This window comes from Hippopotamus amphibius, chromosome 7 (assembly GCF_030028045.1).
Source record: "Hippopotamus amphibius kiboko isolate mHipAmp2 chromosome 7, mHipAmp2.hap2, whole genome shotgun sequence".
Taxonomy (NCBI): Eukaryota; Metazoa; Chordata; class Mammalia; order Artiodactyla; family Hippopotamidae; genus Hippopotamus; species Hippopotamus amphibius.
The window spans coordinates 74543683-74559393 of record NC_080192.1 but is presented as its reverse complement, the minus strand read 5'-3'; the positions used below and the strand labels follow the sequence as shown (position 1 = coordinate 74559393).

General features: G+C 52.1%; 1 non-coding gene across 1 annotated transcript; it reads left to right on the top strand.

The window, feature by feature from the left end:
• The first annotated feature begins 3299 nt into the window (after nucleotides 1-3299).
• On the top strand, nucleotides 3300-3372 carry TRNAR-UCU (transfer RNA arginine (anticodon UCU)). Its single transcript has one exon. It is a non-coding gene; the product is annotated as a tRNA-Arg (tRNA).
• The last annotated feature ends 12339 nt before the right edge of the window (nucleotides 3373-15711 follow it).

The following is a 15711-nucleotide window of genomic DNA, read 5'->3' as shown; positions in this document are numbered from 1 at the left end:
GATCAGGGTTGCAGCGGGGAAGGGGCTGGGGGTGCCCTAGCACCTCAGGTCTGGAGGGGGTGCAGTCCAGGGCCAGCACTGTTGTCTGGAGCCCAACTGCCGTTGTGGAGGGAGGCCCCTGTGCCCTCCAACCTCTGACTGTGCTGAAAAGCTAAATGCAGGCCATGCCCACCCCTCACCCTTCCCATCTGACTCACCTGAGCTCAGCACCTGTGCTGGGGGCACCTTGGCTTCGTGGAAACTGCCCTCAGGAAAGGCTGGTCTCCCCAGAGCCTGCCTGCTCCTCCTCACTCTCCTCCTCTAATGTGAGCTTTTAGAAGGAATTACACGCCTGGCCATAACTTTCTAACTTGAGTCCTGCCACCAGCAGGATGGAAATAGCCCTTTCCCAGCTCGCTATAATCCACCTATACAATTTAGTAACTGCCATTTAGGCTTTTTTTGTATTTTCTGACTTGGGTGCACAGAAGAGAGTGCAGGAGAGTTGAGGTTCCAGCTTCCCGGGGAGGATTAGAAACCCTTGGAGCTTTGGGAAATAAGGAACCCAGGCCCCCAGGTCCTGTCTCCCCATCACCCTCTTCTTAACTATTGTAATTAAGCCAATCAGTTGCTACTGCTGTTGTTTTTGTGTGTCTCTAATAAAAGCGCTGCACTTTGAAGATAAGAATTCACCCAAGAAAAAAACAAAACCTACTAAGCCTCTTTTTTAGTGTAAGGCCAGGAGGGTTGATAAAGATATTGAATCTGCCTATTTGATAGGCGGACAAAGTGAGGCACGGAAGAAGGGACTTTCTCAAGGCGGTGGTCAAGCCAGGAGTCTCCTTCCTGAGCCAGATCCTGATGGAACAACCTATCATCAGACTGGCTGGTCGCCCATGTCTCCTCCCCTCCCCCAGCCCCACCTTGGAGAGCCCATGAGGCTCAGGGGTCAGCCCTGGGTGCTGGGCAGAGGAGGAGATGAAATTGCTGCTGTAACTGAATTCCTTGGAGGAACAGACCAAGCAGGCTGTGTGGGGACTGGGCTTCTTGGCAGCAGGGATGCCCCTGCAGCAGCCTCTGAGAGTGTGGGGCTGGAGGCAGCAGGGCTGGAGGGCTTCTAGAAGTGGGGAACTGCCCCCACCTTTTAGTCACACCTTTCTGGGCACACCTGCACTTCCCTTCCTCCTGCTGCCCTGGGGACCCGCTACCACCCATGGAAATTCTTTGGTTGATCTAGGATAAACTGGCCCTCGTTACCTTGGCAACAGTTCCCAGGGGGGGCACGTTCCTACCCTTGACCTCACACATCGTCAGAAGTTTGATGGTCCCCAAACCCCACAGCCCTGTGGTGGGGGAGGGGAGTATGAAGGGGGGTACCTAGGTGAGGAGAGGGACTCCACCCTGATTGAGAAAGCAGTTGGGCCCAAGGACACCAGGTGTGGCCCTTTGGGCTGCTTCGTGCCACCCTCCTGGGAAATGGAGAGGAGGAGTTAGCCAGCAAAGAAGCGGCAGACGAGAGGGCTGGTTCTTCTTTCTGGCCTCAGGAGTCCATGCTGTGACCTAGAAATAGGTTGCAAATCAACCTGAGGGGACAGATCACTGAGGCTAGAGCACAACGTTACCTTAGTCAATACTCTTTTGATGGCAAGAATTAGAGATCCACTTAGGCCACTGAAGGATTTTATTTTATTTTTATTTTTTTATAAATTTATTTATTTATTCATTTATTTTATTGGGTGTGTTGAGTCTTCATTGCTGCACACGGGCCTTCTCCAGTTGCGGCGAGTGGGGGCCACTCTTCCTTGTGGTGCGCGGGCTTCTCATTGCGGTGGCCTCTTGTTACAGAACACGGGCTCCAGGCGCATGGGCTTCAGTAGTTGCAGCACATGGGCTCAACAGTTGTGGCTCACGGGCTCTAGAGAACAGGCTCAACAGTTGTGGCGCACGGGCTTAGCTGCTCCGTGGCATGTGGGATCTTCCTGGGGCAGGGATCGAACCTGCGTCCCCTACATTGGCAGGTGGACTCTTACCCACTGCTCCACCTAGGAAGTCCACTGAAGGATTTTAAAAGTGAGCATTTATTATAGAGATATGGGGCATTTGAGGAGCCCAGGCATGGAGGTGGAGCTGGGTCTCAGGAGGGATCGGAGCCAGAACAGGAAACCCACTGAGTGCCCCCAGCTCTGTCTCGGACAGTCTCTGGGTGGAGGTCTCCCCTGTTGCACCCTGGCTGGGATCCTCTGCGTCCAGCAGGGCAGAGAGGGCCGTCCTGCCAGCCCAAGGCTACCTGTTCTCCCAAGTCTGCTGGCGCCAGAGGCCATAGCACTGCAGGCCATATCCTGAATCAGAGCAGGAAAAAACTGATGGTGCCAACTTGGACAGTGTCCAACCCTCGGAGACAGCCTTGCATGGTCCAGTCATGACTGCTGGGCCCACTGTGGTGGCTGGTGGGTGTGTGGGGATGGTCCCCTGAGTGGGAGGTAACAAAGATGTGGTCCCAGTCGTGGGAGCAGGAATCTGGTTCCAAAAAGCCACCAGTGTATCCTTCTGAAAAGCTTTTGATTGAGAATTCAATGAGAGGAGAAAGGGTGACTTTGTGGGTATATTTTGGAGAATTTCCACCATCGCGAACCCAGAACCGCGAGAGCATCCCTGACTTCTCATCCCCTCATTCCTGCTTCCAGCCACTCAACTGTGTCCTTCCAGTGCCCCCTCCTGGGCATTTCTTCAGAATGGACCATTGAAAGTGGGGGTCAGGCCCTGTGACTCCTTGGCGTCCAACCCTCCAATGGTTCCTGTACCAGCCTTTGAATAGAACTGAATTCCTTGTCTCATGAGGCCCTGGGCCACTGGCCCCGCCTCAGCCCCCCTGGCAATTCTCGAGGGCTCTGCCCTCCCTGTGACATTCCCCTCTGTCCTGTTCCTGCCACAGGATCCCCTCTTCTTTGCTCTGCTCCCCATCTTTCACCCCGCTTCTGTTCACCCCCTAAGAGCTGGCTTGGTGGTCATCCCTAGGCGGTGCTCCCGACCCCTCCCCCAGGCCGAGTTGGGGGCCCCTTCAGGCTGCTTCCCTATCACCTGTTCATCAGTCTGTCTTCCCCACAGAAACAGGTTGTATTTTATTCTCCCTCAACTCCTCCTCAGTCCCGTGCGCAGAGCCTGGCACACAGAGTGCTCTCCGTAAATGTTTCCCTAGACTTGAGGAAGGCAGATTTCAAAACCTTTAAAGATAAGATTTTCTTGCAGCCAGAGAGTCTGAAGGTGAATGTGATTCAAGAATATATGGGAAAAAAAAAAAAAAGAATAGATGGGAGGGGAGTTCCCTGACGGTCCAGTGGTTAGGGCTCTGCGCTTCTACTGCAGGGGGCACGGGTTCGATCCCCGGTCAGGGAACTAAGATTCCCTATGCTGCACGGTGCAGACAAAAAAAAAAAAAAATAGATGGGAGAATCTCCTCTAACTGAAATTCCCCGTGGTGGTGAGGGAAGTTGGCAAGGAAGGGGTGGGGTGGGTTGGGAAAGGGAGGAGGCTTTTTGGGGAGGAGTGTGTCCATGAGAATGTCTTCATGAGCCTTGCCCAGCAGTAAGGATGGGGCACAGCCCAGAGGGAGGCCACAGGAAGTGCGTGGGGCTTTCAGCAAAGTGCTTGAACAGCTCAGTGATAATTGCTGCAAGCCGGGTGCAGCTTTCAACATGGCCAGCTGGCCGTGGCCAGAAGGCAGCAGGTGTGTCTGGACCTCAGGCAGGCAGCTTTGTCAGAAGTGGCCAGAGTTGGGGGGGAGGGGCCCGGGCAGAAAGAAATGGCCTCGCTCTGGTTTGCCGTGGCAGGGGGAGCTTCTAGAAGAGGCAGCCCAGTGCTGAACAGATCCTCCAGCAAGACTTGCTGTAGGAAGGTTTTCTGTCAGCTGAAGACTTCAGTCTTTGCAGCCCAGGCCCCTGGGTGGGCTCTGCACCCCCAGCATGGCCAGGGGAGGCCCCTTGAGACCTGAGCATCACCATGTCCTCGAGACTTGTTGGTCTCCATGTCAATTGGGAGCACAGCATTTCTGGCCCGAGCCAGACCTCCTCAGCCGCCCTCTCTCTCCAAGGTCAGGGGCAAGGGCTTGTCTCAAGGTCAGGGACGAGGCCTCATCCGACACTGACATCAGCTCCCTCCTCACCCTGTGACACTTGCAGCCATGGCCTCCTGGGGAGAAGACAGACACAGGTCTGGTTTGCAGAACTTGGGGGCCATTTGGGACCTCGTGTGGTCCAGGAGCACCACGGGAGCCGGCTGTACCTCCCCTAGAGCCTGACTTAGAAAGGAAACAGCCACAGGTTGCAGATGGGCCGCCAGCCCTATTGTAGCATCTTCCCCAGCGCAGTCTCCTCCCATCACCACAGTAAGTGCAAGCGAAGGTTGTTGATGGTCCCTCTTTGGAGGTGCCATGTGTCCACTTCTTCCCCTTAGGTGCTTGTGACAGCTAAGGAGCTGTCTGCCTTAGGAGACAGACCCTCAGGAGCTCTGTCTGCCTCCTGGGACATTCCGTCCAGGTGCCCAAGAGGTCCAGCCCAGAAGTCTGAAATAGCTAGATCTTCCTATCGTAGCTAGGGGAAAGTGGCCCACCCTCTGTCCCCTCAAGACAGCTCTGTGAGGACACAGGCTGTAGGAGCGGAGCTCCTCGTGAGTGGAGGCCTGGCAGAGGGGGGTTAGGCCCAAAAGATAAGCCCACCCAACGATGACCAAGAGATGGGTGACATCCCGGAGAGTTGGAAAACGATACCTCACGTCTACAGGGAAGTTTCAGGTGGCGTGTTGCCTGCTCTGAATCAGAACCTGTCTCCTGCTCAACACCAACTACACGAAACCAAGAGGAAAGGTGTGTGGTCCTGATAACAGAGTGAGGATTTGAAAGAATCTCAGTCCACTGGATTGGGGGGCGGGGTTCAAACCCGCAGCATGAAATGGAGCCAGGAGAACTGTAATGGCTAATTCACAAACAGATTCCTCCATTCATAACTGTTTGTGGGAAACAAAAAGACCATAATGGGCCAGCTGACCACAAGGTAGCATGAGTCAATAATGAAGTCAGACAGCTAAGATGCCTTTGTAATGCTACCCGGCCTGAGAGGTCAAAGGTCTCTCTGCGGAGGCCCAGTGCCATTGTCCTGTGCTGCTCAGCCTTGCTCTGGAACTTTAACTCCCTCTCGTGACAGCCACGACTAGGTAGGTGAGGCAGGGTCAGAGCATCAAGCCAGGAGCAGCCACCTGTGCCAGGACAAGACCACCCCCAGAGATTAGGAGGAAGGACAGGAGAGTCATGGAAAAGACCCTGTGGCTTCCGGTCTTCCACGCTGGAAGCAGGCAAGAGACCTGCCCTGGCTGTCCCCCCATCCCCGCCCCCACCTCTCTCCTGCCTTCTCTGCCCCGCTGCAGACCTGGCCAACCAGCCTGGTCACAGCTGCTGAGGATGAGGACTGGCACACGCAGCCCTGCTGGGGCTTCGCGCCATCAGCATTTCCCCTTTTCCATGCAGCTGGTACATTCCCCAGGCTGACAATGGGGCTGAATGTGTCAGGGTTCACCTAGACCATGGACAAGGGCATGGGAACCCCTCTGACACCCAAGAGGTCACAGGCACTCCTGCACCCCCAGAGCAGGCCCCTCAGGGGTATGTCCATGGTGACCACCCCCCAGGAGGCAGGACACTGTCCACAGGAGGGAACTAGGTAATTGCTTTTCTGGGCCTCTTTTGAAAGAGAAGTTCATTCTTCTCTGAGTGACTTACAGTGAGAACTCTGCCCTCACCCCCATTTCATTAGAGAAAGTCAAATCCAACGTGAGGGTCTCATCTTGCTATACATTTATGCTAATTGAAATACAGGTACTACAGAGACTTCCCTGGTGGCGCAGTGATTAAGAGTCCGCCTGCCAATGCAGGGGACATGGGTTTGATCCCTGATCCGGGAAGATCCCACATGCTTCAGAGCAACTAAGCCCCTGCACCACAACTACTGAGCCTGAGCTCTAGAGTCCACGAGCCACAACTACTGAGCCCCTGTGCTGCAACTACCGAAGCCCACACGCCCAGAGCCTGTGCTGCGCAACAAGAGAAGCCACTGCAATGAGAAGCCCAAGCACTGCAACGAAGAGTAGCCCCCGCTCGCAGCAACTAGAGAAAGCCTGCACATAGCAAAGAAGACCCAATGCAGCCAAAAGTAAATAAATAAGTAAATAAATTTATTAAAAAAAAATACAGGTACCACAAAACAATGTGTGGATATACTCCCCTAGGAATGTGAATTACACATCAGTCTGTGTCCCTAAAATGTAAGGAAGCAACATAAAAGTGTGGGAGGGGCTTCTGAATCACATACTCTCACCTGAAGAAATGCCAGCTTTTGAGGAATGGGGACAATGGCAAAAGCATTCATTCCCACGGGAGACCTTCTCTTCCTGATAAGATGCAAAGCCCCAAGCTTCAGTGTGGAGAACTGGTCTTTTCAGGGCTGCGAGGGAGCTGTCATCTGAGCAGGAGCCTTGCTGCTCAGTCAGCAAGAAAAGCAGAGATGAAGGCCACCCATCCACACAGCTGGGGGCTAGGGGGGAGGCGGGGGAGTGGTCTCAGTCAGCCTGCAGATGCCCGAACAAGCAGATGCCTGAGTTGCATCCCACGGAATTAGAGTCTTGGGGGGGGGTCCAAGTGTATGCAGGTTTCTGGGTCCCCCGGGGGTTCTGATGGGCCAGATGGACTGAGCACCACTGCCGTGGGCAGTGCCTGCCCCCATCACAGGAGGGCAAGGTCCCCCCCACCTCACATACTCTGGAAGTTTCCTTCAGGGACATGGAGAGGGGGTGTCAGGACCCCATTCCTGCCTGCGGCCATCTCCACCCCCAGCTCCTCCACCCACCATAGGCAGGTGCCGCTGCGCCAGGCTTCGGGGACCAGGTCAATACAGGTGTGGGGAATAGACATGAGAAGTGGGGAGAACGCTGGGTCCCTCAGCTGCTCTCAGGGCATGGGGAACGAGAGGTAGCTGGGTGGCAGGGAGGAGCATGGGTGTCAGAAGAGCCTCAGAGGCACCTTTTGGGAAATCTTGAGTCAGCTGTGGACCAGCTGGGACTTGTGGAGTAACACCTGTCCACAGAATGTTTGGAGATGTGGAGATTCCCCTGCTGAGGTCTGGCACCCTCTGGGGTTCCTTGGAGGTGCTGTTGGGGGCCAGTGAGGCCACAGTGAACTCTTAGGGATGGGCTACTGTACTGGCAGGAAACCAGAGCAGTCATTGATCTAAGCAGTAGGGTCCCCACCTCGCTCCAGCTGGTCCTTCTGATGCAGAGGACAGTGGGAGAAGGACCTCAAAATCAAGAGGACCAGGGAGGGTAGTGACGTCCAAGTGCAGTGGAAAATGGAACAGTGTTTTCTAAATGCAGAAGACAGTAGGGCAGTGCCCCCTCTGAACACAGAGGAGAGTGAGGAGTCTCTTCCAAATGCAGAAGAGAGCGGCACAGCAGGCTGGGGATGCAGAGAATGCAGAAGCAATTCCTTCAAAAGCAGAGGACCATGGTGCAGCAACTCCAGACGCAGAAGCTAGCAGAGCAATGAAGGGAGGTGGACAGCCCAGCTGTGCCTTCGCATGCAGAGGATGGTGGGGAGTGCCATCGAAATGCAGAGGATATCGCAGCTGTGCCTTCAAAATGCACTGTACAATGGAGCAGGAACCCCCAAAGAAGCCATGAGAGTGGCGGTGATGTTCTAATACAAAAGACAGTGGAGCAGAGGCTCCAGATGCACAGTGTGGCTCAGTGCCTTCCACACATGGAGGACAGAGGAGGACCACCTCCAGAGGCAGAGGATGATGGAGCAGTGACATCCAAAATAGTTGACAAAGAGCAGTCCCTTCAAAAGATGGTGGAGCGGTGCCTTTTCAATGCAGATGACAGGGGAGCATCGGCTTCCAAATGGAGAGGAGAGGACAGCAGTGCCTCAAGCTGGGGCCCCGGTTTCCCAGCTGACTGTCAGCCTCGGGCAGATCCCAGCGGTTGCTCTCTGCTGCCCGCACGTGGGCCCCTACATCCCTCAGCCGGCGATGGTGCACCCGATCCTTCCCACGCTGACTTCCCCTTCTATCATATTTCTCTTGCCCCTTCCACCTCATCTCTCTGGCCAACTTTTCTGCTTCCCAGTCTGTGATTAGGGACTTACATCTGGATGTTTCAGGACTGGCTTTCTATCTTAAAGGCAGATGATTAGTAACCTTAATTACATCTTCAAAGTGCCATCACAGCAGTGCCTAGAATAGTGTTTAATTGAATAACCAAGGGACAGGAATCTTCAGGGGACATTTTTAGAACTTAGAACCTATGATAGGTTACCTTATGGTAAAGCTTCTCTTTTGTCTTTAATTTGCTAATATGAACTCTGACTCTCCCAGAAGGAAGCTTTCTATGCCAGCTGTTTCTGTTAAGATTAGATTCAACTGACCATGTCAGGAAATCCAATGGGTAAACCAAAACAGAGATGTATTCTCACATAAAGTGAGACTGGAGGTTGGTCATCCAGGGCTAGCCTGGTAGTCCCACGAAGGAACAATACCCGGGCTCCTCCTCTCTTTTTTGACTCTGGCAGTTTCTAACTTCATGATTGCCTCATGGAACAAAATGAGGGTTGGAGGTCCAGTCATCACATTGACATTCCAGGCTGGAGGACAGCTGGGAGGGGCTGATATCCCTCCTGGCTAAGACAACTTCCTTTAAAGCAGCCTCTAGCCCCCTCAACACCCCCACCCCCCCACCACCAACCTACATCACTCCCAGACCTTGAATTTACCTTTACTTGACCAGAGCTTGATCAGAAGGCCACAAACACAGAGCTACAGGGAGACTGGGAACATACTCTTTGGGCTGGGTGCTCTGTGCCTGGAATAAAGCCAGAGTTCTGTGGCTCAGGAAGAAGTAGGGTGTGGACACTGGGCAGATCCAGCTTTCACTGCTACCCTGGGTGCTCCAAGCGTATTTGACTACAGACGCCTTTGCTTCCAGAGCGCAGTTCAAAAAAGTGTGTTTCCTTTAACCTGCAGAATAATGTTACATCTTGCTGCCCAATGCGTTTAGTCCCCGAGTAGTAACAGTATTTTAAGACCAAATTTAATAGTACTGAATAAAACATAAACATTCATCCCTAAATTGTATCAAAACAGAATCCTGTGCTTGTCAAACCCAAGCTACATCATTCGTGTCTTCACTTCCGCCTTTCACTCTTGTTTGACTCTGCTGGTACTCAAATGTGGTACAGCATGCGTGGCAGGTACAATAGCTCCAAGCAAAACGTTCAGGGCACGGGGAGCTGCAGGCCCTGCATCAGGGCCTGTCCTGCCAGCTGCACCCCTGGGGACCAGACCCCTGAGCAGGGACTTCCGCCTGGAGGTCCCCGGCTCCTCCTCTCCTCTCCTCTCCTGTGCCAGTCAAATAGCTCAACTCCCGCCCCGCATCCTCCTCCTCCACTTCCTTTCAAGGTCACTTCTCTGTTGGAGACCTTGGAGCCAAGGAGGACTATCTCGGGGCCCCTGTTCACTTTGTAGCTGGTCACCACCTGGCAGCTGGGAAGCTGGCCCTTTTTCTTCATCCCTGACTCACCGCTAAAACAATTATGTAAAGATCTCTGACTAATGGCCGGGGGTAAAGGAAGGTGACTGCACAGAGGAAGGATAAAACCTCAAATTGAAATGTCAGTCATGGAGTTCCTAGCAACCCGCTCAGCTCTCGCCGGGGGGAGTGTCTCCTGGGCTCTGTACGTCCTGAGGCCCTTCCTCCCCTGTGTTAAGTCTTCCTCCTGCCTCAGGTCCTGGTACTGAAAACCCTAGCTTGTAACCCAAGGGTACTAACGTCAAGGGTTCTGTTTGGGTGGGGATTTGAGCGCCTTCCATGTGCACAGCAGGTAACACTTCAAGGACACGTTTGTCACACTCAGAGAGGTCTGCTCTGGGTTCTGCCCTCTCACTTCAGACTCATTAACCTCTAAGGACCTGAATCTCCTCACATGCACAAGGGAGGTTTGGTTTTGCTTGATCACTGAGGCTGGCGCGTCATCCCCACAAAGTGATGGCTGACATCCACGGATCGCAGCAGGACGCGTTCTGGCCCAGACAGCATCGTTCCTGCAGATGGGGCAGGCCTGGGACGAGAGGCCAGGCTGCCTGTTTCCAGGGCTGAGGGAGACGGAGCCAGGGTCTTCCTGGCCCAGAGGGAGGGAGGGTGCAAACGCCTGGAGAACAGCAGGGCATCGATGGAGAGGCAGCCGGGATGAATGCTGATGCCACTCGAGGTGACCTGTGGGATAAACGACTGCAAGCTGGGAGGCGGACTGCCCGAGGACGGCCAGGCCAGGAGTGCACTTCGGTGATGAGGGCACTATGCCCCAAAGCAGACTGGGCCCTTCGAAAGGAGGTGGGACAAAGCGGGGATGTGGGTGTCAACAGGATGGAGCAATGAGAGGGAGAGCTAAGGGAATACACTGGAACCAAGGAGCTAGGCTGACTGGGGACCAGGCAGGGTGCATGGAGTCCAGACGCACACGTCAGGGTCACTGCAAGGCAATGAGGTGGCAAACGGGCACCGGACAGAAGTTTGGCATCAAGAGGTAGCAGCACAGGAATTCCCTGGCAGTCCGGTGGTCAGGACTCTGTGCTTTCATTGCTGAGGGCCCAGATTCAATCCCTGGTCAGGGAACTAAGATCCCGCAAGCCGCATGGTGTGGCAGAAAAAACCTCAAAATAGTAGCAGCAGGTTGAGCACAGCAGGAACTAGATACACAGGTGGGACCCAGGTGAGTGCAGATACCAAGGCATCAGCACGAGTCTCAGCGGGCGTGGGCAGCCAGGGGCAGAGAAGCTGGTCCAGGGGGGCGGGGAGAAGGAGGCCCTGGCTCTGGAGCCTGTTAGGAGCCCTCCAGGATTAGCTCAAACACTCAGGTCCCACCAAACCCAAGTTCTCACAAGAAGCCTCAGGCCAGGGCTTCCCTGGTGGTGCAGTGGTTAAGAACCTGCCTGCCAATGCAGGCGACATGGGTTCGAGCCCTGGTCCTGGAAGATCCCACATGCCGGGGAGCAACTAAGCCCGTGCGCCATGACTACTGAGCCTGTGCTCTAGAGCCTGTGAGCCACAACTACTGAAGCCCACGCCCCGCAACAAGAGAAGCCACCGCAATGAGAAGCCCGTGCACCGCAACAAAGAGTAGCCCCCATTCTCTGCAACTAAAGAAAGTCCACGTACAGCAACAAAGACCCAACACAGCCAATAAATAAATAAATTTTAAAAAAAAGAAGCTTCGGGCCAAACATGGCTCCTCTTGGGTAAAGTCTGGGCAACCGGGAGCACCTGGGAATTTTCAGGGAGAAATGGCCTTTGCTTCAGGTCAGGGAAGTGGGCACAGCGGGAATTGCTTCTCCTGATTCACTGGCAGATGAAAATCCTCACGATTCAGCAGCACCTGTGGAGCCTCTGCACGTCCCCGTGGGCTGAATGCACTGGACTGCCTGGAGCATGGTCTGGCCCACAGGGGACCCCATCTGGTCATAACATCCTGCTATGTAAAATACTTCAAGGCTGCTCATGCCCCTAATAACTTCCTGTCCCCAACGCTAGTCAGATGCTGTGGCAAAGATGGCATCCACGTTCACCAGCCCCGTTTCAACCTCCTCTCCTGGATGCCCGTGAAGACTGCGTTTCCCAGCCTCCCTTGTAGTTGGGTTGAGGCTACTGGTTAACCCTGGTGAATGGGCTGTGAGCAGAAGTAGAGGGAGTTACTTCCTGGCTAAAGCAGGGCAGGTATGAGGTCCCATGACTCTCGCCCTCTGTGTGGGGCCCCTGAAGCCGCATGTCAAGATGAGGATGTTACAGGATGGTGGCACCTCCATCGGCCTGGATCCCAGGGCCTCGGTATAGCTAACAAACCCAACCTCCCCACCCCTGCCCCAGACCACACACCCCCAACCCTGGCCACCAGAGCGAAAATTAAATCCTTGTTGGATTAGGCACTGAGATCTGGAGTTAATCTGCTACTGAAGCATAACCTAGACTATCCTCACTAAATACTGCCCCACCACTCCCCGTGGACCAGGTGCTCTCCAGGCATCTTCATATGCTGGTCAGACTTCTTGCAATCAACCATTATCTTCAGCAACATCTGCCACACCCCTCCATCTCTAGACATGGCCACGCTAAAGTTGCTCTGCCTCCAACCTGCCAGTGTTTCATGCTTCTATTTCCCTGCTGTTGAACAGGCTGTGTCCCGACCCAAGTGCCCTCCTGTAGTTCTCAGAGGCTAAGCCTCTGACTGCATCACCCAGCAGGGCCAAGGCCCGAGTACCTGTCTCCATGGCCACACTTCTCCTCTGAGACTGTAATTGTTTCTGTTCCTCTCTCCACTTGACTCAAGTTTCTGAGAAATGAGTCTGTCACTGGAAGAGCTCAGAGCAGGCGCACCAGGATCCTGGACTGATTCTGCCTCGCTTGGACCAGAACCACCCATGGGCGCATTTCCGAGCAAGGGGTCTCTGGTCTCACCTTCATGCATAGTCAGAAGGAGCCTCCACTCAAAGGCACAGGGCATTCCTTCTTCCTGGCTGAGAAGTCGGGGTCAGAGCCATCTCCCTACTGCAGGTTTTCTGCTCCCCTATCCTGAGGCCTCTGGTTGTTTCTATGGCAACAACTTTACAGACCTGACTCCATGGGAGACTAGGTGATGAACCATGTGCCGGCTGTTGGCTGTGTGGTGCCGTAGGAGCATAAAACAGCAGCCCTCCCCAGCTGAGCAAATGTGTGTAATGAAAGGAAAAGAACTATTTAAAACCTGTGTGTGTGGGACTTCTCTGATAGTGCAGTGGTTAAGACTTTACCTGCCAATGCAGGGGACATGGGTTCAATTCCTGTTCTGGGAAGATCCCACATGCCACGGACCAACTAAGCCTGTGCCTCTAGAGCCCGCGAGCCACAGCTACTGAAGCCTGGGCACCTAGAGTCCGTGCTCCGCAACAAGAGAAGCCACTTCAACAAGAAGCCCACACACTGCAACGGAGAGTATACCTTGCTCATTGCAACTAGAGAAAGCTTGCATGCAGCAAAGAAGACCCAACGCAGCCAATAAATAAATAAATAAATTTATAAAAATAAACAAAACCTGTGTGTGTGTGTGTGTGCATGCGTGTGCGTGCGTGCGTGTAAAGAGCTAGAATTTGGAGTCCTTAAAAGAAACCATGAACAAAGTTGTGCTTCTAAAATCTAAAACCATAAACTCTTGAAGTCAGCCCTGGAGAAAGCACATCTTTCAAAAACAATTAGTCTGACAGAGAACAGGTCATCTTTCAAAAACAATTAGTCCAACAGAGAACAGGACATCCCACATAATGAGGCAAACTAGAATCAGAGAGCTAAAAATAATTTCAGGTGTGTTTTGGCAAGAATTCAAAAGGCCTTTCAGTCCACAAACCTTCACTGAGTACCCATTGTGTATCCACCGCCGTGCTGGGAGCTGGGAGCACATGGATGGAGGAATATTTCTGCAACTTTGTTCTCTGAAGATATAAAAGCAGCAGCCTAAATTAGCAGGCGCCAATGAAAAGGATCAGGGTACAGAGATGTGCTAAGTAATGACATGAAAATAGAATCATTTTCTTGTTGGTGTTTCTCCTTAGACAAGGCTTCTAAGGAGACCAATCATCTTATTCCTCTTTGAAGTAGACAGGCTGAAATTCCTGTTGGCAAGTCCACTGGATGCACTAAGAATGACAAGCCCTGAAGTGGTGAGGCCACCCCAGAGTTTGGATGGGATGAAAAGCAAAGGCCAGTCATGGAAAGTCAATCAAAACCTGTCTCCTATTGTTTTGCTCAGTGAAGAGACCAGGGGAGTCCCAGGTCCACTCACCTTGACCATGGCCCTGGAGCCCAGCTGCTGGGCCACGCCCAGCTCCCCTCTTCCCAGCACTGGAATGTCGCAGGACCCTTTCATCTGTTTCTTCACCTGAAATTTCACTTCGTGAATGGCCCCTCCCTCCGAAAGAAGTGGTGTAATGTATACTCAGCACTTAGACAGTTCCTGCCGCCTGGCAAACGCTCATCATATATTGGTAATTATCAGTATAATGAGCCTGAGGCTTATTAATAAATTGAAACCGCGGGGGCGCGGCTCTGTGAAGGTAAATCATTTTCCAGACTCCTCCACAGGCTGGAAAAAGATGAAAGTCATTTTCAGCTGAGGCTGGTAAATTAAATAGGTAATTGAGGTGAGTAATGACAAAATGAAACCAGTTTTCCAAGGGGCTCCGGAGAGCACACCTATCTCCAGAGGGCTGACCTGTCCTTGGCCCCTGACTGACTGGTACAACACTGCCACCTGGTGAAGCCAAAGGGAACTACAAGGTAGTTGTTTTTTTTGTTTTTTGTTTTTAATTGGGGTATAGTTGTTTTAGTTTCTACTGCACAGCGAAGTGAAGAAGGGGTCCCTGTGCTACACAGCAGGTTCTCATTAGTTATCTATTTTATACATATTAGTGTATATGTGTCATTCCCAGTCTCCCAATTCATCCCACACCCCCCCTTTCCCCTTGGTGTCCATACGTTTGTTCTATACATCCATGTCTCTATTTCTGTCTTGCAAACCGGTTCATCTGTACCATTTTTTCTAGGTTCCACATATATGCGTTAATATATGATATTTGTTTTTCTCTTTCTGACTCACTTCACTCTGTATGATAGTCTCTAGGTCCATCCACGGCAGTTCTTAAAAGGACAATAAGCCCCCTAAAAGGGCAAAACAGAAGCTGAGTTCCGCAACCACAGTGCCTGGGGGTCCAGCACACTGCAGAGATCTCAATTCCCCCTTTCGCCTAATGTCCAATTAATGTGATCTACTCAGCTAACTCTGGGTCTTTGCCAGGCAGTTAATATTTCCTTCCTTCCCTGTTTATTTCTTTTTAAACGTGGAGACTTGAATCATACACACACACTCACATTTATGCACATTTTAGAAAAATGTTGCATACACAGCATACATAAACCTTAACTGTACAGTTGTGACAAACAGATACACACTTGTGGAACCCACACCCAATTAAGATAAGGAGGAACATTTTCATCACCCTAGAAAATTCCCCGTGCCCCGTCCCAGGCGGTGGTCCCCAAGAAGCAGTGACTCTTCTACCTTCCTTCACTATAGATCAGTTTTGTCTTTTCTAGAGTTTCATATAAATGGAATCGTATAGTGTGTACTGTATTTTCTGACTTCTTTCACCCACATGATGTTTTTTAAATCCATCCATACATCAGTAGCTCATTCTTCTTATTGCTGAGCAGCAGTCCATTGTGTGAATAGGCCGTCATTTAGTTTTCTCTTACACTGCTGATGGACATTTGGGCCATTTCCAGTTTGGGCTACTAAGAATAGCACTACTAGAAACAATCTTGTGTGTTTTTGTGAACAAATGTTTTCATTTCTCTTGGTTAAATATTCCGGAGTCAGATTTCTGGGTCAATGGGTAGGTATATGTTTAACTTTTTAAGAAACTGCTAAACCATTTTCCAATGTGGTAGTAGCATTTTTACCTTCCCATCAGCAGTGTATGAGTTTCCTTTTGTTTCTAAAGTTTGGAGAAATCCAATTCTTTTTTTTCTTTTTCTTTCTTTTCTTTCTTTCTTTCTTTCTTTCTTTCTTTCTTTCTTTCTTTCTTTCTTTCTTTCTCTCTCTCTCTCTCTCTCTCT